The 21,087-nt window shown below is 35.7% G+C and overlaps 1 pseudogene; it reads right to left on the bottom strand.

Annotated features, from left to right (window-relative positions):
* Positions 1 to 3,017: 3,017 nt before the first annotated feature.
* LOC123858965 (centromere protein K-like) lies at positions 3,018 to 3,869 on the bottom strand (annotated as a pseudogene).
* Between the last annotated feature and the right edge of the window lie 17,218 nt (positions 3,870 to 21,087).

Here is a 21,087-nt window from a genome sequence, read left to right as displayed (position 1 = left end):
TAAGCATACTCTTAATCCTCTCTCTATTTCACCCATCCGCCCCCCCTCCCCTCTGGCAACCACCAGTTTGTTCTCTGTATTTAAGTCTGTTTTTTGTTTGTTTGTTTGTCTCTTGCCTTGGTTCATTTTGTTTCTTGGTTCAAGTTTCACACATGAATGACAAGTTTTTAAAGCTTTAGCATGATGGCATTTTCTAGTCACAAATGTTATGCTATGAATGCTAGCAACATTAACTGAGGGGCATCTAGTGTAGTCCTGGGCTATGAGTTATACAACAGACAAATCATTCTTGCTGGATCAGAGGACTTATGTAAAGGCATCTGGGGAGATAAATTTAGAGTACTTTCTGGCATGTTGAAAAAGTGTTGTAATGATAATTAAATACATGGTCATTGGAGTCTGCTAGTCTTGTCTAGGAATCTATCTGCCTCTTACTGGCTTTATGACTTTAGGCAAATTATTTATATTCTCCTATAAAGTGGAGATAATATTAATATAACCAGCTGCAGTTGTTATAAAGATTAAAGAAACATATATTCAAAGTAATAAGCATAATACCTAGCATTTGGTAAACAGGCAATGAGGAGTCAGTAAATGACATTGAGGCAGGGAAGACCAGGACCAGAAGTATACCTTAGATGGATACATTTGGCTGCAATGTTTTTGGCTGGCAGTAGGTGGGAAAGGATTGGAGGAAGAAATTTATGACCTGACACGGTGCTTTCCAGGAAGGCTTCATTGCACAAAACAAAATATACCTGTGGGGTGTACTGTAATGGGTACCACTGAGGGCATTCTTAATAAATGTTTGGTAAAGATGAGTTCATTCTCCTAGTCATGTACAAGATCTATTAAAATATAATAAAGCAATATAAGTTATTTAAATATATAGTAAACAAACAGAAGATAGCTACAAAAAGATTCAAGAGTTTTGTTTATCAGGATAACAAAATCTGAGTATAAAGTAAATAATTCTGGTCAAAGTAAAGCAAAGATATCTTTATTTTTCTTACCTGTTAGCAAATATCTGAACATTTCATAGACCTTTTTTTCCTTTTGATTACTTGCCGCCAGATTCTCAATTTATTCTTTCTACCCATTGTACAATATCTGAGTTTTATAGCCAAGATGAATGAATACACATTTTTTTAAGATACATTCTGAGAAAAATATGTAAATCAGTTTGGCAAACATTAAAAAAATTATTTCCACAGTTAAATATTAGCTTATCAATGTACTTTTACATTTTTTCAAACACTCATTGATTGCAATAAAAATATTGTTTGTTTTATAAACTGTATCTCCAAAAGTCTTCAATTATCATACCGTAAACAGGGATTTGATGGAGATGCGAAATAAACCTGAGCTTTCATCTTTCTCTTCTACAACTTGAGGAGTGGAGATTGATGACAATGTTTGACCCGCCCTGGATGATGCCTAGAATCCAGGTGGTATCCGGAGAGAAGGAATGCCAGCAACATACAGATTTGTGCTGTCAGGACCAGGCAGTTCCCACAGCATTCTCCATCACTCTGGCTGGGTGGTATAGCCTTTCCATTCCTTTTAGGTCAGAATTTCTCAGTTGTTTTTGCCATCTATTGCACGTTATATTTGTGCTTCAAGGCCAAGTTGGAATTATATACTTTCCTTTCAGCTAAATTTAGAGAAAAATGTGTAAATTAGTTGGGCTAACATTAAAAGACATTTATTTTCCTACATTTAGATATTTTTCTTAGGTGATTTCTGCCCTGTATTTTCCCTTCCTATAAACAATACATATTAATTTTATAATGAGATGGAAAGGTCATATGTCTTTTTTTGCAAAGGCTTGTTATGTCTTTTGAAGTGCTCAAAAAAAAAAATCCAACAATGTGCAAACTATTTTACTATACCACATTATTTTTATATTTTGTTTTAAGGAAAAATGAGCTAACAGTACAAAAACTATTTTACTATATCACAATCTTTTCATTTTTTTCCTTTTTTCTTATAATAGCGATGAGGAAAATGAATATCCAATGAACCATTATTTCACCAAAATCCAAGTCAGTTGGAGTGCTGGATAGCCCAACAGAGTCTGAAATCGAGCTTTAGAGACCTCTTCAGATTTTCATGGAGAAAGAGAGGAGTCTAAATCCATTGCAAAAGAGTTCTACAATTCTTTTAAAATTTTAAAAGATTAAATATACAATTTGGAGGTCATTGATTTAGTAGACTGTATACCTAGGGGATGAATAGACTACAGTGCAGGGATACCTTGTTTTACAATGCCAAATACGTGTGGATTTCTTTCTTTCTTTCTTTTTGTTTTTAGATAAGAGAATTTTATTTACCGAAAGGTCATGGAGAATTAACAAAATTTTATGAACACAATTTTGTTAACAATAACTAACAATCAAGAATTAATATATAATATCACTTGGTGTATAATACATACTAAAATATAGTTTTCATGCTACCCTTATCCATTAGTTTCTGCTCCAATTTTTAACAAATCTAGAAATAAGGCAGTATACATGGAACAGATTTTAAATTTCAAATTGTGTATTCCATCTACGTCAGATACTGTCAATTTAAAGACCACCTGCAAATTAAATGGCCTTTCCATTATAATTCCTAAATGTAAAGACATAAGCACCAAATGGAACTCAAAATGCATAAAATAAACTCATAAATTTCAAAAGGAAAAAATTACATAAGCGATATTATAAATTAACAAAGAATTTTCCAAAGAATACTGCAGAAGGTATATCAAAACTTTTATAATGATTAAGTCTAGAATATTTTTACTTGCATTCTTTTCCATCCAGTTGAACACACCAAAGCACTGAATGAACTGAAAGAAACCTTTTATAAATGAATAGAAGATGGCACAGGTCATTTTATGGATAAAAGGAAGAGGGACTATGTACTTTGATTTGCAAATAACGTTCTTTATCCAAGTAAATCCTCAGTGTTTCTATTATCTTTGAATGACAAGATCCATTAAGTACTGTGTGAAAAAAGAGACCATCCTTTTACTGATGGAAGGCTTCTAATCTTATTCCCTTGGATCTTCTGGATGTCTCAAGGCAATTCCATTACAAAGGAGCAGCTCAGTATAAGGTGGTCAAAAAGAATCACTAATTTTGACATATGGATCATGTGGAACATCAAATAATCTATTTAAAAGAATCTCTAACATTTCATGCAGTGTTATCAGCTGTGCAGTTGATTCTTGAATGTTTTTTTTTTTTTCCTTTTCTTTTTAACATTTCTACCAGGCAGAGGAAAATGATCTTCCAGAAACTCACCCAAGGTAATCAAGAGTTTCTCCTTATATTCTTTTATATCATGCATTTTAGTTTTCAGCTCATCAAAGATTCTTGATTCAGAAAATGTCACAACCTGATGCTTCAGTCATTGTGTAGTACATTAAGAGATTCCAGTAGCTGTTGCTGTTCATCCAACCACTGTTGCTCCCTTTCCAAGTCTTCCTTTAGCTTTTCATTCTTTGACTGAATAGTAGAGAGTACCAATTCAGGATCATGTCTCAATTTTTGGAACTCTTCTTTTCCCAATGTTATTAGAACTTCTTCATTCAGTGGAATTATTCCAGGACTTTCTTTCTGCCACTGATTGAGTTCAGCAGTCAAACATTTCGCTTGCATAATTAATAATGACAGTTCTTCCATATCTTTCCACATTTCTTCACATTCTTTAATAAGTTCTTCTTCAGCATTTGTAACATCTTCCATATCTGTAGTACTGTCTGGATCTAGATCTTGCTGATTCACTGACATGTGCCTTGTCATAATTAGCCTTATAAGAAAAAAAGCTGTGTGACCTTGGGCAAGTCACTTAAACTGTCTGTGCCACAGTTTCCTTATCACCACAGTGCCATGGACTTCAGGTTATCTCGGCCGGGCGTAAACCAAATATGTATGAATTTCTAAAATTAGTGAAGTAATTTTTTCAAATTGAATTATATTTTCCTTCCATATTTCATTTCAAGGAAGTCTTTGATAGTCTTTTTCTTAAAATTAAAGAATAGATTATTTCATAAAAACTTTTTATGGCTTTTTAAGTAATTAAGTTTTGTAAATCGGTGAACTTTTACTGACTAATGTTAAACCATTTTCTGAGTTATAAATTGATTTCCTCATTGAGATACTATTTTTAGATCATCTTCAGTATTTTTAAATCCTTATTTGGATGTACTGCTATCTTGTTGGATGATTATGCTTCATCAAACTTTTTTCAAAAAATCTTCCTAAAATTGGCTAATAATATGTTATTAGGAACAATTTTAATATGAAAGCAAATCTGTAACTGTCTGTAAAACCAAGTTTTAATCATTTGATGAGACTTTTCTAAGGATTCTGGAAGTTGCATCAATGTTTTTAAAGATCATTATAGAATTTTTAGCACTGCAGCATAAAATCTGTATATGAGAAATTAATGGGTTTCCCTTACATTACTTTCTGCTGCCATGGGCATCTTCTGTCACTCTTCTCATCAATATTCTCCTAACATGAGGCACAAGGAGGTGAATGACCCGGAGGGAAAGAGGTGACCTGGTGAGCTCTTCAGTCCTTAGAGCACCTGTTATCCATGGATTTCAAAGCACTTAATCCAGTTTGATGGTCTTGTGAGTTAAGAAGTGCTTTACTACTTGGCTGTGAGCTTGTCATAGGTCTCCAGTACATTATTGGAAAATACAACCCCTGGGCTATTTTCCTGACTCCTGGGTCAATGTTCACATCAAGAGATAACACTTGAGCCTTGGCTGACAGGGGGTTTGGGTGCTGATGGTTAACACTACTAGTCATTGATCTTCTTGCTTCCTGTTTATTCATATGTACAAACCTGAAAAATTAAATATCCCCACACTGCATGATTCCAGTATTTGGAGAATTATGATCTTCTCCCATGGAAATATGAATAATTTTAAGGAACATATGATTGTGCCATGAACAATTTAAGTCAAAGCAAAGAATAGAATAACTAAAAAAAAGCCTGGTGATAAAATATAATTTGAGGGAACTATGTTAAGGCATAAACCAGTTATGAGATATTTATAGACTTTGACTTTGTAAAGCAACTTTGCATTTGACTGTGTTTATTAGTGAATGGGAATGTATTTCCCTATATTGAATGAGCATTTCTTGGCAGGCAAACTGTGCACAAGCTACAATGAGCTTCAATGAAGTGCTTTCACATTCCCTTCCCACTGAGTTGAAAGCCTTCTTATATTCTCTCAAGTGTGTTTCTTTTCTCATGGAGGATGGCTTTGTTGAAAATTGCTCCCTCTTCTCTTGATTATTGAATCAGATATTATATTCAGTTCTCCAATACTTTATAGAATGTTGGTGAAAAATGAAATATAATGAGTGTGATTCTTCCCTATATTTTGAAGGCTATGTAGATTCAGCTCTAAAGAATTTAGTGGGGTGAAGCCTGTATTGGAAGAGGGATATTATTTAACTGACTTTTCTCTTTCTCTGTAACTGCTCCCCTCACATCCCTGCTCCACCATTATGATACTCTTCATGTCTAGAATTTTCTTTGTATCTCAACAGCCATAGACAGCCCTTAGTATATACATTTTGAGTAGACCCATTTGCTCCAATCCAGAGGATTGTTATTCCCAAACAGACCAATGTCCTGTATTGTAGATTTTTATTTTTATTTTTTATTTTTTCTTCCATTTTTTTAGTCACTATTACTATTAACTTGCCCTTAGAATGTTGTTAACTTACTAAGAAAAAATAGGATGTAATTAAAGCACCAAAGATGTATATGAAAACATGTATACTTTTTCCATACTCTTCAATTCAAAATGTCAAAGGATTGGAAAAATCCTAACTTACACTCAACTTTGCCACTTCATAGTTACACTGCATATCATAAAAATATGGACTAAATCTCATCACAATTATATTATTTTTGCCTTTTTGTGTAGGCATACTGTAATAATTTTACTTCATTCATTCATTCATGAGCAGTTGAGTACGTTTTTAAGTCATAAACTCTGGAGCCAAACTCTTCTGTGTCTGTCAAGTCCTGCCTGTACCTGAGATTTCTCATTTATAACATGAAGATAGGGTTGCCATATTAAATGAGTTTATAAATTTAGGGCTTGGCACATAGTACATGCTATGACAGTGTTTTCTTCTATTGTTATTCTTTCATTATGAAAGATTTCTTGAGCTCTTACTATGTGCCTTAATGGTGATCTTGTAATGCTAAAAAATATTGAAGGGCAAATATTAATTCAATGATCACTTAAATAGAATTTCAAATTGTGATAAAAATGTCAATTAAAATGCAGGAAAGTAGGAAATATAGTTGGTGGAAAATAAGACTGAAAAACAAGGGAATCTGATTTATTTTGGAGGGAATGTAAGTCTTCAGTGAAGAAGAAACATTTGAATGGAGATCTAGAGGATTATGAGACTTCATTGATTTAGGAGTGGGAAGAGTGTTCTAGAAAAAAACCTTGACAAAATTAGAGAAGGGATTATTGATACTAAAGTATGAGAATGGAAGGGAAGTGAGTCTAATAGCAACAGAAGAAAAGCACCTATTTAACCAAGAAAATAGGGGCGCCTGGGTGGCTCAGTCCTTATGTGTCTGCCTTCGGCTTAGGTCATGGTCCTAGGGTCCAGGGATCGAGCCCCACTTCGGGCTCCCTGCTCGGCAGGAAGCCTGCTTCTCCCTCTCTGATTCCCCCAGCTTGTGTTACCTCTCTCGCTGTGTCAAATAAATAAATAAAATCTTAAAAAATAAAAAATAAAAATAAATAAACAAGAAAATAATAAGAAACTGGGACAAATGCAGGCAAGTTCATAGGTTTCATGGCAGGGAGTTTTCTTCTCATTGCATCTATTTACTCTGTGTGGTAGAAGGTGACGCTCTCTGCTGAGAATGAGGTTTTTGTGAGAATACTGGTAGTTTGAGGATAATTCAGAAGGTCTGAAATCTTTGTGTGGAGAACAGGAAAGGGGCTTGATCAATGAATGTGGTACAGTTACCAGGAAGTGTTGAGTGTTCAGTTAAGATTGGTGATTTATTAATTTATGGAAAGGAGTCAACATTCCCTGTTGTTTGGTTTTCTCTAGCAGGGCTCACATGCCTGAGGTTAGACCGAAGAAAGAACACTATTGGGGTCACCAAAATTTGAGGTCTTTCAAATAAGTAAAATGCAGAGACAGAGGAATAGAGGAATTAGGTATTATAAATGTAATGGTTAGAATCATGTTCCACAAGATTTTAGCTTAGTATGGAGGTAGGTGATGTCATAAAGGGACTATTGATAGGGAGATATTAGAGGGACTGACAAATTGAAGTTTTCAGTCGTAATGAGTTTTTAGGGTTGTAGTTAGTGTAGTTAAATAATAATTTTTAAAAAATAAAACAAAAACTGGTAGTGTAGGAGAGAATTCTTAAAATGCCAATATTAAAATTAGAAGAGTTTTAGGGATGACCAGTTTTAATGTCTGTCCAGGAAAGTGGATGACCAAAGAGAGTCATTGGTGATGAGGATTTGAAGGAACTAAGAGGCCAGGTTTTGGAATAAGTTGTCCATGTGACTTTTAAAATCTCCCAGGGTAATAGCAGAAATTGTCATGAGTAGAGAAACTGAGTTAAATGCCAAGATTTCAACAAATGGGAGGACTGGGTGGGGGTGGGGGTGGGGCTGGGATCTTGACAGATGTGATTATGAGAGCAATATAGTAGATTGGAATGAGCTTCAAAAAAGCAGAGTTTTATTATAAAAGCATAAGGGAATGATTGTCTAGAGATATGAATATGAACAGTTCATAAAGGAAAAAGCAATTTTGTAACTCTTTTTAAAGAAATCATGGTTTTCATGATTTTCTCATAATTTGTCATTAAAATACTTTTTTTTTTTAATTTTCACATAATTTAAGGTGGAATGTCAGTTTTGGCATAGGGCCTAAAATGTCCTTTTGAAACTTGTCTGCTTTTGGAAACTTCAGTATTATTTAAAGAGCTTTGTTTTATTTATAAACATAAATACACACACACACACATACACATTCTTTCTGTAGGTAGAAACACCACCATATAACTTATCAGATGATACCAGATATTTGATAGTATACGGACAGACTGCATGCATTTAAAGATTAAGAAAATATATTAGGGTAAAATATGTCTACCAGAATATTTTTTTAAAAAACAGAGAAAACATTAACATGAACTAAGTGTGTCTTAAAATGTTGCATACAACTTTATCCATGCTCAGACATTAGAAAGGTGGTTTAATCACCCATAAGAAATTACTAGCTTCTTTGTTCATGAAGCATGACATTTCAGTTGCACAGCCAATAAAAGAATTACATGAAGAGACTGAAATGATTTACTGTATGGAAAGCATCAAGACTAAGGTTACCATGGTGAACTACCTTTCTGCAGACTCAAGGTCAAGTGAGAGTGACCCATCAATGGGCAACCTTCAGTTGAAACCTGGTATGGAATTGCTCTTACAATTGTTAGTTGGTTTCCTTCTTAAGTAATTAGGATGACTGTAACAGACCTGTTACGGTTATTTACCTATGCTAAATTTAAATCTGCAATTTAAAAACTGACTTTATTGTTAAGAAATTGTTAGGAGAACACTGGTGTTTTTCAGAATCTCATAAATTACAGCTGTGCACTGCAATCATTTCCTGAAAATGTGGGTAGATTAGGAAATGTTTACATGTTTTTAATGTAGGTTGAAAAAGATTCTAGTGGTATTGTAGTTTTTAATGTTTAACCAGAATCATCTTTATTGTAAATCCTATCTTTATTCTACTGGGAGGGAGAGAAAAAGTATAAATAGTGTATACAAATTATAGAATATTGTTATGTATAATTAATACCTTAAAATATGTCCAAAATTCTGGGAAGTTCATATATTGCTTTTTTTCATGTATGTTTTGTTGATGCATAAAACGAGGACTGTACTAATAAAAGTCTTTTGAATTACACATGGTGTAAGAAAATGAAAGCCTTTGGGTTATGAATCTTGGATTTAAAGAGGCAATCATCAAATATTTAAGATGAAAATGCAGTAACACATGCTTGCTGTCATGTGTAAGTTTGGTGAATGTTATGACAAGGTTTTTAAAACATTCATAGTTGGAGTATTTTTATGAAAATATTCATTAATTCAAACAGACATTCATATCTGGCAACCTGCATTTTAATCGTGATTTCTGGCTGCATGAGAAAATCAGTAAAGCCATGAAAGAATGAGTGAAATATATAGCAATCATGTTTAAATTATACATAATAAGGCATACATATCTGTACATTGTCATATTATGCATTAAATTTAATGCATAAATCAGATTGTTATAATTCTGATGTCGCCAAAAGGCACAAAATATGACAAACAGGAGTAGGCATGTAGATATTATCATATTCAATAATTCAATGAGCATTTGTTTTATGTAAATTAACCTTCTGTTAATAAAGATTATACTCATTTATTACACCACTTCCATGTGATAATTAAAAAAGTATTTTTTTTCTCTAGAAAATCATTACAAAATGTGAATAATGCATTTGTTTAATATCTATATAAACAAGATCTTACCATCAGATTAGTTCTGGAAATGAAAGCAATATTGATTATTGTAATAATTTTTATAATATGGCTACACTGCAATACTGAAGCTGCTAATCTCATTTTTGTGGAGACCTCTATGCATTTAAAGCAGTGTTTAAACTTTTTGAAAGTGGGAGCAAGATGGCGGAGGAGTAGGAAAATAAAGAAGCTGAGAAAAAGAGAGATAAACAACTACTGGATCATGAGGGCAGAATTCGAGAGATAAGTGATACCATAAGACGAAACAACACTAGAATAATTGGGATCCCAAAAGAAGAAGAAAGAGAGAGAGGGGCAGAAGGTATAATGGAGCAAATTATAGCAGAGAACTTCCCTAATTTGGGGAAGGAAACAGGCATGAAAATCCAGGAAGCACAGAGAACCCCTCTCAAAATCAATAAAAATAGGTCAACACCCCGACATCTAATAGTAAAACTTACGAGTCTCATAGACAAAGAGAAAATCCTGAAAGCAGCTCGGGAGAAGAGATATGTAACCTACAAGGGTAGAAACATTAGATTGGCAACAGACCTATCCACAGAGACCTGGCAGGCCAGAAAGGACTGGCAGGATATATTCAGAGCACTAAATGAGAAAAATATGCAGCCAAGAATACTCTATCCAGCTAGGCTGTCATTGAAAATTGAAGGAGAGATCAAAAGCTTCCAGGACAAACAAAAACTAAAGGAATGTGCAAACACGAAACCAGCCCTACAGGAAATCTTGAAAGGGGTCCTCTAAGCAAAGAGAGAGCCTAAAAGCAACATAGACCAGAAAGGAACACAGATAATATACGGTAACAGTCACCTTACAGGCAATACAATGGCACTAAATTCCTATCTTTCAATAGTTACCCTGAATGTAAATGGGCTAAATGCCCCAATCAAAAGACACAGGCTATCAGACTGGATTAAAAAACAAGACCCATCAATATGCTGTCTGCAAGAGACTCATTTTAGACCCAAAGACACCCCCAGATTGAAAGTGAGGGGGTGGAAAACCATTTACCATGCTAATGGACACCAAAAGAAAGCTGGGGTGGCAATCCTTATATCAGACAAATTAGATTTTAAACCAAAGACTGTAATAAGAGTTGAGGAAGGACATTATATCCTACTTAAAGGATCTATCCAACAAGAAGATCTAACAATTGTAAATATCTATGCCCCTAACATGGGAGCAGCCAATTATATAAGGCAATTAATAACAAAAGCAAAGAAACACATCGACAACAATACAATAATAGTGGGGGACTTTAACACCCCCCTCACTGAAATGGACAGATCGTCTAAGCAAAAGATCAACAAGGAAATAAAGACTTTAAATGACACACTGGACCAAATGGACTTCACAGACATATTCAGAACATTCCACCCCAAAGCAACGGAATACACATTCTTCTCTAGTGCCCATGGAACATTCTCCAGAATAGATCACATCCTAGGTCATAAATCAGGTCTCAACCGGTACCAAAAGATTGGGATCATTCCCTGCCTATTTTCAGACCACAATGCTTTGAAACTAGAACTCAATCACAAGAGGAAAGTCGGAAAGAACTCAAATACATGGAGGCTAAAGAGCATCCTACTGAAGAATGAATGAGTCAACCAGGAAATTAAAGCAGAATTAAAAAAATACATGGAAACCAATGAAAATGAAAACACAACTATTCAAAATCTTTGGGATGCAGCAAAGGCAGTCCTAAGAGGAAAGTATATACCAATACAAGTCTTTCTCAAGAAACAAGAAAGGTCTCAAGTACAAAACCTAACCCTCCACCTAAAGGAGCTGGAGAAAGAACAGCAAATAAAGCCTAAACCCAGCAGGAGAAGAGAAATAATAAAGATCAGAGCAGAAATCAATGAAATAGAAACCAAAAGAACAGTAGAACAGATCAACGAAACTAGGAGCTGGTTCTTTGAAAGAATTAACAAGATTGATAAACCCCTGGCCAGACTTATCAAAAAGAGAAGAGAAATGACCCAAATCAACAAAATCATGAATGAAAGAGGAGAGATCACAACCAACACCAAAGAAATACAAACAATTATAAGAACATATTATGAGCAACTCTATGCCAGCAAATTAGGTAACCTGGAAGAAATGGAGGCATTCCTAGAGATGTATCAACTACCAAAACTGAACCAGGGAGAAATAGAAAACCTGAACAGACCTATAACCACTAAGGAAATTGAAGCAGTCATCAAAAATCTCCCAAAAAACAAAAGCCCAGGGCCAGATGGCTTGCCAGGGGAATTCTACCAAACATTTCAAGAAGAACTAATACCTATTCTTCTGAAACTGTTCCAAAAAATAGAAATGGAGGGAAAACTTCCAAACTCATTTTATGAGGCCAGCATTACCTTGATCCCCAAACCAGACAAAGACCCCATCAAAAAGGAGAATTACAGACCAATATCCCTGATGAACATGGATGCAAAAATTCTCACCAAAATACTAGCCAATAGGATCCAACAGGACATTAAAAGGAATATTCACCACGACCAAGTGGGATTTATCCCTGGGCTGCAAGGTTGGTTCAACATCCGCAAATCAATCAATGTGATACAATACATTAAGAAAAGAAAGAACAAGAATCATATGATCCTCTCAATAGATGCAGAAAAAGCTTTTGACAAAGTACAGCATCCTTTCTTGATCAAAACTCTTCAGAGTATAGGGATCGAGGGTACATACCTCAATATCATAAAAGCCATCTATGAAAAACCTACAGCGAATATCATTCTCAATGGGGAAAAACTGAGAGCTTTCCCCCTAAGGTCAGGAACGCGGCAGGGATGTCCACTATCACCACTGCTATTCAACATAGTATTGGAAGTCCTAGCCACAGCAATCAGACAAAAAAAAAGAAATCAAAGGCATCCAAATTGGCAAAGAAGAAGTCAAACTCTCACTCTTTGCAGATGATATGATACTTTATGTGGAAAACCCAAAAGACTCCATCCCAAAACTGCTAGAACTCATACAGGAATTCAGTAAAGTGGCAGGATATAAAATCAATGCACAGAAGTCAGTGGCATTCCTATACAACAACAGCAAGACAGAAGAAAGAGAAATGAAGGAGTCGATCCCATTTACAATTGCACCCAAAACCATAAGATACCTAGGAATAAATCTAACCAAAGAGGCAAAGGATCTTTACTCAGAAAACTATAAAATACTCATGAAAGAAATTGAGGAAGACACAAAGAAATGGAAAAACGTTCCATGCTCATGGATTGGAAGAACAAATATTGTGAAGATGTCAATGCTACCTAGAGCAATCTACACATTCAATGCAATACCCATCAAAATACCATCCACTTTTTTCAAAGAAATGGAACAAATCATCCTAAAATTTGTATGGAACCAGCAAAGACCCCGCATAGCCAGAGGAATGTTGACAAAGAAAAGCAAAGCCGGCGGCATCACAATTCCAGACTTCTAGCTCTATTACAAAGCTGTCATCATCAAGACAGCATGGTACTGGCACAAAAACAGACACATAGATCGATGGAACAGAATAGAGAGCCTAGAAATGGACCCTCAACTCTATGGTCAACTCATCTTCGACAAAGCAGGAAAGAATGTCCAATGGAACAAAGACAGTCTCTTCAACAAATGGTGTTGGGAAAATTGGATAGCCACATGCAGAAGAATGAAACTGGACCATTTCCTTACACCACATACAAAAATAGACTCCAAATGGTTGAAAGACCTCAATGTGAGACAGGAGTCCATCAAAATCCTAAAGGAGAACACAGGCAGCAACCTCTTCGACCTCAGCCGAAGCAACTTCTTCCTAGAAACATCGCCAAAGGCAAGGGAAGCAAGGGCAAAAATGAACTATCGGGACTTCATCCAGATAAAAAGCTTTTGCACAGCAAAGGAAACAGTCAACAAAACCAAAAGACAACCGACAGAATGGGAGAAGATATTTGCAAATGACATATCAGATAAAGGGCTAGTATCCCAAATCTATAAAGAACTCATCAAACTCAACACCCAAAGAACAAATGATCCAATCAAGAAATGGGCAGAAGACATGAACAGACATTTTTCCAAAGAAGACATCCAGATGGCGAACAGACACATGAAAAAGTGCTCAACATTGCTTGGCATCAGGGAAATCCAAATCAAAAGCTCAATGAGCTACCACCTCACACCAGTCAGAATGGCTAAAATTAACAAGTCAGGAAATGACAGATGTTGGCGGGGATGCGGAGAAAGGGAAACCCTCCTACACTGTTGGTGGGAATGCAAGCTGGTGCAGCCACTCTGGAAAACAGTATGGAGGTTCCTCAAAAAGTTGAAAATAGAGCTACCCTATGACCCAGGAATTGTACTACTGGGTATTTACCCCAAAGATACAAAAGTAGGGATCTGAAGGGGTACGTGCACCCCGATGTTTATAGCAGCAATGTCCACAATAGCCAAACTGTGGAAAGAGCCAAGATGTCCATTGACAGATGAATGGATAAAGAAGAAGTGGTATATATATACAATGGAATATTATGCAGCCATCAAAAGGAATGAGATCTTGCCATTTGCAACGATGTGGATGGAACTGGAGGGTATTATGTTGAGTGAAATAAGTCAATCAGAGAAAGACATGTATCGTATGATCTCACTGATATGAGGAATTCTTAATGGCAGGAAACAAACTGAGGTTTGCTGGAGTGGGGGGTGGGGTGGGAGGGATGGGGTGACTGGGTGATAGACACTGGGGAGGGTATGTGCTCTGGTAAGTGCTGTGAATTGTGCAAGACTGTTGAATCTCAGATCTGTACCTCTGAAACAAATAATGCAATATATGTTAAGAAAAAAAAAAAGAAGAAGAAGAAGGTAGCGGGAGGGGAAGAATGAAGCAGGGGAAATTGGAGGGGTAGACGAACCATGAGAGACGATGGACTCTGAAAAACAAACAGGGTTCTGGGGGGGGGGGAGGATGGGTTAGCCTGGTGGTGGGTATTGAGGAGGGCACATTCTGCATGGAGCACTGGGTGTTATGCACAAACAATGAATCATGGAACACTTCATCTAAAACTAATGATGTAATGTATGGGGATTAACATAAGAATAAAAAAAAAAAACTTTTTGAAAGTAAATAATCTTAGTTTTTGTAGGACATGTTAATGTACAGTTTATAGAAAATAATACTTTTATAAGTAAATAGAAAGTACTGTGAAGAACTTAGCAAAATGTTGAATTCCTCCTCTCAGTACTATATTCTATTGTCAATTAAAATAACATTGAAAGCTAATCCAATCAACTCTTGCGTTCTATATGTTATTCTCTCTCTCTCTTTTTTTTTTTATTCAATACATGCCCTCTTTAATACCCATCACCAGGCTAACCCATCCCTCCACCTCCTCCCCTCTAGAACCCTCAGTTTGTTTCTCAAGAGTCCATAGTCTCTCATGGTTCATCTCCTTCTCCGATTCCCCCCCCCTTCATTTTTCCCTTCCTGCTATCTTCTTCTTTTTTTTTTTTTTTTTAACATATAATGTATTATTTGTTTCAGAGGTACAGGTCTGTGATTCAACAGTCTTACACAATTCACAGTGCTCACCATAGCACATACCCTCCCCAATGTCTATCATGCAGCCACCCCATCCCTCCCACCCCCCACCACTCTAGCAACCCTCAGTGTGTTTCCTGAGATTAAGAATTCCTCATATCAGTGAGATCATATGATACATGTCTTTCTCTGACTGACTTATTTCGCTCAGTATAATACCCTCCAGTTCCATCCACGTCATTGCAAATGGCAAGATTTCATTCCTTTTGATGGCTGCATAATACTCCATTGTGTATGTGTGTGTGTGTGTGTGTGCATATACCACATCTTCTTTACCCATTCATCTGTTGATGGACATCTTGGCTCTTTCCATAGTTTGGCTATTGTGGACATTGCTGCTATAAACATTGGGGTGAACGTACCCCTTCGGATCACTACATTTTAATCTTTGGGATAAATACCCAGTAGTGCAATTGCTGGGTCATAGGGTAGCTCTATTTTCAACTTTTTGAAGAACCTCCATACTGTTTTCCAGAGTGGCTGCACCAGCTTGCATTCCCACCAACAGTGTAGGAGGGTTCCCCTTTCTCTGCATCTTCGCCAACATGTGTTGTTTCCTGACTTGTTAATTTTAGCCATTCTGACTGGTGTGAGGTGGTAGCTCATTGAGCTTTTGATTTGGATTTCCCTGATGCCAAGCAATGTTGAGCACTTTTTCATGTGTCTGTTCGCCATCTGGATGTCTTCTTTGGAAAAATGTCTGTTCATGTCTTCTGCCCATTTCTTGATTGGATCATTTGTTCTTTGGGTGTTGAGTTTGGTAAGTTCTTTATAGATTTGGGATACTAGCCCTTTATCTGATATGTCATTTGCAAATATCTTCTCCCATTCTGTCGGTTGTCTTTTGGTTTTGTTGACTGTTTCTTTTGCTGTGCAAAAGCTTTTTATCTGGATGAAGTCCCGATAGTTCATTTTTGCCCTTGCTTCCCTTGCCTTTGGCGATGTTTCTAGGAAGAAGTTGCTGCGGCTGAGGTCGAAGAGGTTGCTGTCTGTGTTCTCCTTTAGGATTTTGATGGACTCCTGTCTCACATTGAGGTCTTTCAACCATTTGGAGTCTATTTTTGTATGTGGTGTAAGGAAATGGTCCAGTTTCATTCTTCTGCATGTGGCTATCCAATTTTCCCAACACCATTTGTTGAAGAGACTGTCTTTGTTCCATTGGACATTCTTTCCTGCTTTGTCGAAGATGAGTTGACCATAGAGTTGAGGGTCCATTTCTGGGCTCTCTATTCTGTTCCATTGATCTATGTGTCTGTTTTTGTGCCAGTACCATACTGTCTTGATGATGACAGCTTGTAATAGATCTTGAAGTCTGGAATTGTGATGCCACCAGCTTTGCTTTTCTTTGTCAACATTCCTCTGGCTATGCGGGGTCTTTTCTGTTTCCATACAAATATTAGGTTTATTTGTTCCATTTCTTTGAAAAAAGTGGATGGTATTTTAATAGGGATTGCATTAAATGTGTAGATTACTCTAGGTAGCATTGACATCTTCACAATATTTGTTCTTCCAATCCATGAGCATGGAACGTTTTTCCATTTCTTTGTGTCTTCCTCAATTTCTTTCATGAGTATTTTATAGTTTTCTGAGTAAAGATCCTTTGCCTCTTTGGTTAGATTTATTCCTAGGTATCTTATGGTTTTGGGTGCAATTGTAAATGGGATTGACTCCTTCATTTCTCTTTCTTCTGTCTTGCTGTTGGTGTATAGGAATGCCACTGACTTCTGTGCATTGATTTTATATCCTGCCACTTTACTGAATTCCTGTATGAGTTCTAGCAGTTTTGGGATGGAATCTTTTGGGTTGTCCACATAAAGTATCATATCATCTGCAAAGAGTGAGAGTTTGACTTCTTCTTTGCCGATTAGGACCCGTTTTATTTCTTTTTGTAGTATGATTGCTGTGGCTAGGCCTTCTAGTACTATGTTGAATAGCAATGGTGACAGTGGACATCCCTGCTGTGTTCCTGACCTTAGGGGGAAAGCTCTTAGTTTTTCCCCATTGAGAATGACAGTTGATGTGGGTTTTTCATAGATGGCTTTTATGATATTGAGATATGTACTCTCTATCCCTATACTAGGAGCTGGTTCTTTGAAAGAATTAATAAGATTGATAAACCCCTGATCAGACTTACCAAAAAGAAAAGAGAAATGACCCAAATAAATAATATCATGAATGAAAGAGAGATCACAACCAACACCAAAGAAATACAAACAATTATAAGAACATATTATGAGCAAATATATGTTAGCAAAATAGATAATCTGGAAGAAATGGATGCATTCCTAGTGATGTATAAACTACCAAAACTCAACCAGGAAGAAATAGAAAATCTGAACAGACCTATAACCACTAAGGAAATTGAAGCAGTCATCAAAAGTCTCCCAGCAAACAAGAGCTCAGGGCCAGATGGCTTCCCAGGGTAATACTACCAAACATTTAAAGAAGAATTAATACCTATTCTTCTGAAACTGTACCAAAAAATAGAAATGGAAGGAAAACTTCCAAACTCATTTTATGAGGCCAGCATTACCTTGATCCCCAAACCAGACAAAGACCCCATCAAAAAGGAGAATTACAGACCAATATCCCTGATGAACATGGATGCAAAAATTCTCACCAAAATACTAGCCAATAGGATCCAACAGGACATTAAAAGGAATATTCACCACGACCAAGTGGGATTTATTCCTGGGCTACAAGGTTGGTTCAACATCTGCAAATCAATCAATGTGATACAATACATTAATAAAAGAAAGAACAAGAACCATATGATCCTCTCAATAGATGCAGAAAAAGCATTTGACAAAGTATAGCATCCTTTCTTGATCAATACTCCTTAAAACCAATGGGAATCCCACTGAGAAGAAAGGATTTAATAAATTCCCAAATGGTTGAATTAAAACAATAATAAGTTATAAAATACTACTTTAAATGACAGTAAACGATATATCCCCAAAAGTCACTGCACATACATCTTTTGCAAAAAAAACCCCACCATTATGCAGCATTTTCTAATGGGAGGTATATTTATTCAGGTTGTTACATCATCATATTTTAATGGCTTATTTAGGTCACATGTAACTTTATCATCTGAAGCATGGTACAGTTTCTGATTGAGCCCTGTAGGTATTCATTCAAGAAAGTGAGCATGGGGGCGCCTGGGTGGCTTAGTTGGTTAAGTATCTGCCTTCTGCTCAGGTCATGATCCCAGGGTCTTAGGATGGAACCCCGAGGTGGGCTCCTGGCTCAGTGGGGAGTCTGCTTCTCCCCCTGCTCATGCTCTCTCTCTCTCTCAAATAAATAAATAAAATCTTAAAAAAAAGAAAGTGAGCATGTATTTTAGATGCTTAAAGTTTTACAACATTGTCATTGGTAGGTATGTTTATAAACTTTTCAAACTAGTTTAAACAACCTAGAATTTCTCCTTTGAAAGAAGGCCGATAAAGGTAAGTAATGGAAAATGTGGGAAATTTCACTTTAAACTTTAGGTAGCAAACTTAAGAATCAAAATAAAGAGCATTTAATGTACACTAATTAGATAAGTTTGCTCTATATTAGCAATGGGAATTCAATAAAATTGATAGTGTGAACCACTTGAAATTTCCAATATTTGTACATATTTTTAAAGATTTTATTTATTTATTTGAGAGAAAGAGAGAAAGATAGTGGGGGGGGGCAGAGCAAGAGAGAGAAGCAGGTTCCTGGCTGAGCAGGGAAGCTGAGCAGGGAGCCTGAGGCGGGACTCCATCCAGAACCCAGAGATCCTGATGTGAGCCCAGATGTTTAACCGACTGAGTGACCCAGGCGCCCCTCCAATATTTGAACATTTTTGATGCAAAAGAATGGTTGTTTCATATAATTCAACATAAGATAACATGCATATGTGTTCATTATTGCATAAAATACTTTACTGTATATATTACACTTTTATACAATACATTGTTAATCAATGGTTTGTGCAAGCAACCAGTTCTTAAGAAAGAGACTTCACAATGTACTCAAAAGAGGACCGAACTAAGAATTTATATTCTAGCCAGGCCCTTACTGTTCACTCACTGGACCATTTTAGGCCATCCATGTAATTTATCTGAGTCTTGGTTTCCTTATTTGTTTTATGGAGATGTCACAGTTAGACAGCTTCGGATCATGCATAACAGAAACATAACCAAGGTGGCTCAAACACAAGGGGCTACTAACAAGAAGTCCAGAAAAGTTCCACGGGTGCTTCAGAAGTCCAACAATGTCATCAAAAGCCCAGATATCTTTATCTTTCTTCTCTGTTTGATTCTTCGAGTTTTGGACTCAGGATCTCTTATTCCTGGTTGCCAGATGGTTATGGTATCATGATTTCTTCACACAGCAATGTGCAAAGGACACATCTGTATTCTGACCTTTTATAAAGAGAAAAGAAAACCTTCCCTAGAAGACTCTAGTAATATCACCTCAAATCTTATTGTCCAGAATTATATCAATCACAGGCAAAGAGGAAAAAAATACCATCTCTGTCTTGGGTTAATTAAAGGACCTCTTCCCTGAGTTCATGGGTGCAAAGATAGCATGCAACCTTGACAAAATGAGGCCCTGATAATCAGGAGAAAGGAGGAGGCTTACGTGGGCATCACCAATAATCTGTGCTACACTAATTCATGTGATAGTGCAATGATAAAACATGAAAATTTGGAAAATAAAATTTAAATATTTGAATTTAAATATTTTTCAACAATCTGTGACAGAGTCCTGTCCCAATTTGGTACATAAAGGTGAAATGATATGGAAACAATTCATGTGTAAGCATGTGCAAAAAAGTAGTTATTTTAAAATATGAATCTTTGTCATGGTAAATAAAGAGTTGTATGACTTGTATGTGATGACATGGGAATGTGGGAAGAAATTAAATTTATGGGTAAGATATTTAGAAGAACAGTAAAACTTCAAGAACATTTGGCTAGTTTGCTCGATTTTCTGTAACTTTAAAAATGCTTAAAAAACATTCTTGGATAAAACTTGAGTTGACCTAAATGCCTAATAATAAACATAAAACTCATTGGATTTACTGATTTTTGCTTTAAGAAACTAACCTCTATAGAAGTCCAAACATGCAATTAGAAAAATCGCAACTATTCTGAAAATGATATAATAAGAATACAACTACTGGACCTTCAATATTAATTTCTAATAATGTCAGAGATAAGAAACTGCCGTCAACTCTAGACAAATGTTTTCTGGATTATATAAAATATTTGACATATAAATTGAAATATATAAAATATTTAGTAGTGACATATTTAATATTTTAGGTTGTGCCAGTGCAAATGAAAAGCGTGAGAAACGAAAATACTATAAGTGCATCAGTATTGGGATTAAAGCTATAGTGTAGTATACATTTACTTTAAAAATGGAATGAATTTATTTTTAAAAGGTGATTTCATACAAAACTGGCACCTTTTCAGGTGTTAATACCTGAAGTACAGATGGTAAGGGAATAAAATAAACAGCAGGGTTACAGTTAGTCATTAACTCCTTTTTTAAATACAGCAACCAAAAGAAAAGGTCAATGATCATACAGAATATAATTGAAATTACTTTAAGGAGGCAAATTCTTCTGTTAGACATTGTTATTGAGCTTCAGTAGTGATTGAGTTGGTGAGAATTTTTTTTGTATGAATTCTCTGATTTTAGTGGCATATGATATAATTTCTTTTTATAAAAATCATTTTTTTGGTAAATAAGGTACTAAAATCTTTTAGCTTTATTTAGAATATTCTTCTTGAAAAATGAACCTTAATTATTCATTTTAAGAGAGAGCAGAATGGACAAAAGTCTAATTGACATAATCCACTATTTGTTTGATTCTTGTGCAATTATAAATAAAAATTAGAGATATAATATGTGTGCTATT

The sequence above is a fragment of the Mirounga angustirostris genome, unplaced genomic scaffold, assembly GCF_029215605.1.
Source record: "Mirounga angustirostris isolate CCGP_5_RB_7025 unplaced genomic scaffold, mMirAng1.0.hap1 SCAF_4, whole genome shotgun sequence".
In the NCBI taxonomy this organism is placed as follows: domain Eukaryota; kingdom Metazoa; phylum Chordata; class Mammalia; order Carnivora; family Phocidae; genus Mirounga; species Mirounga angustirostris.
Note: the sequence above shows the minus strand (reverse complement) of the source record. Positions and strands in the feature narration are given on the sequence as shown.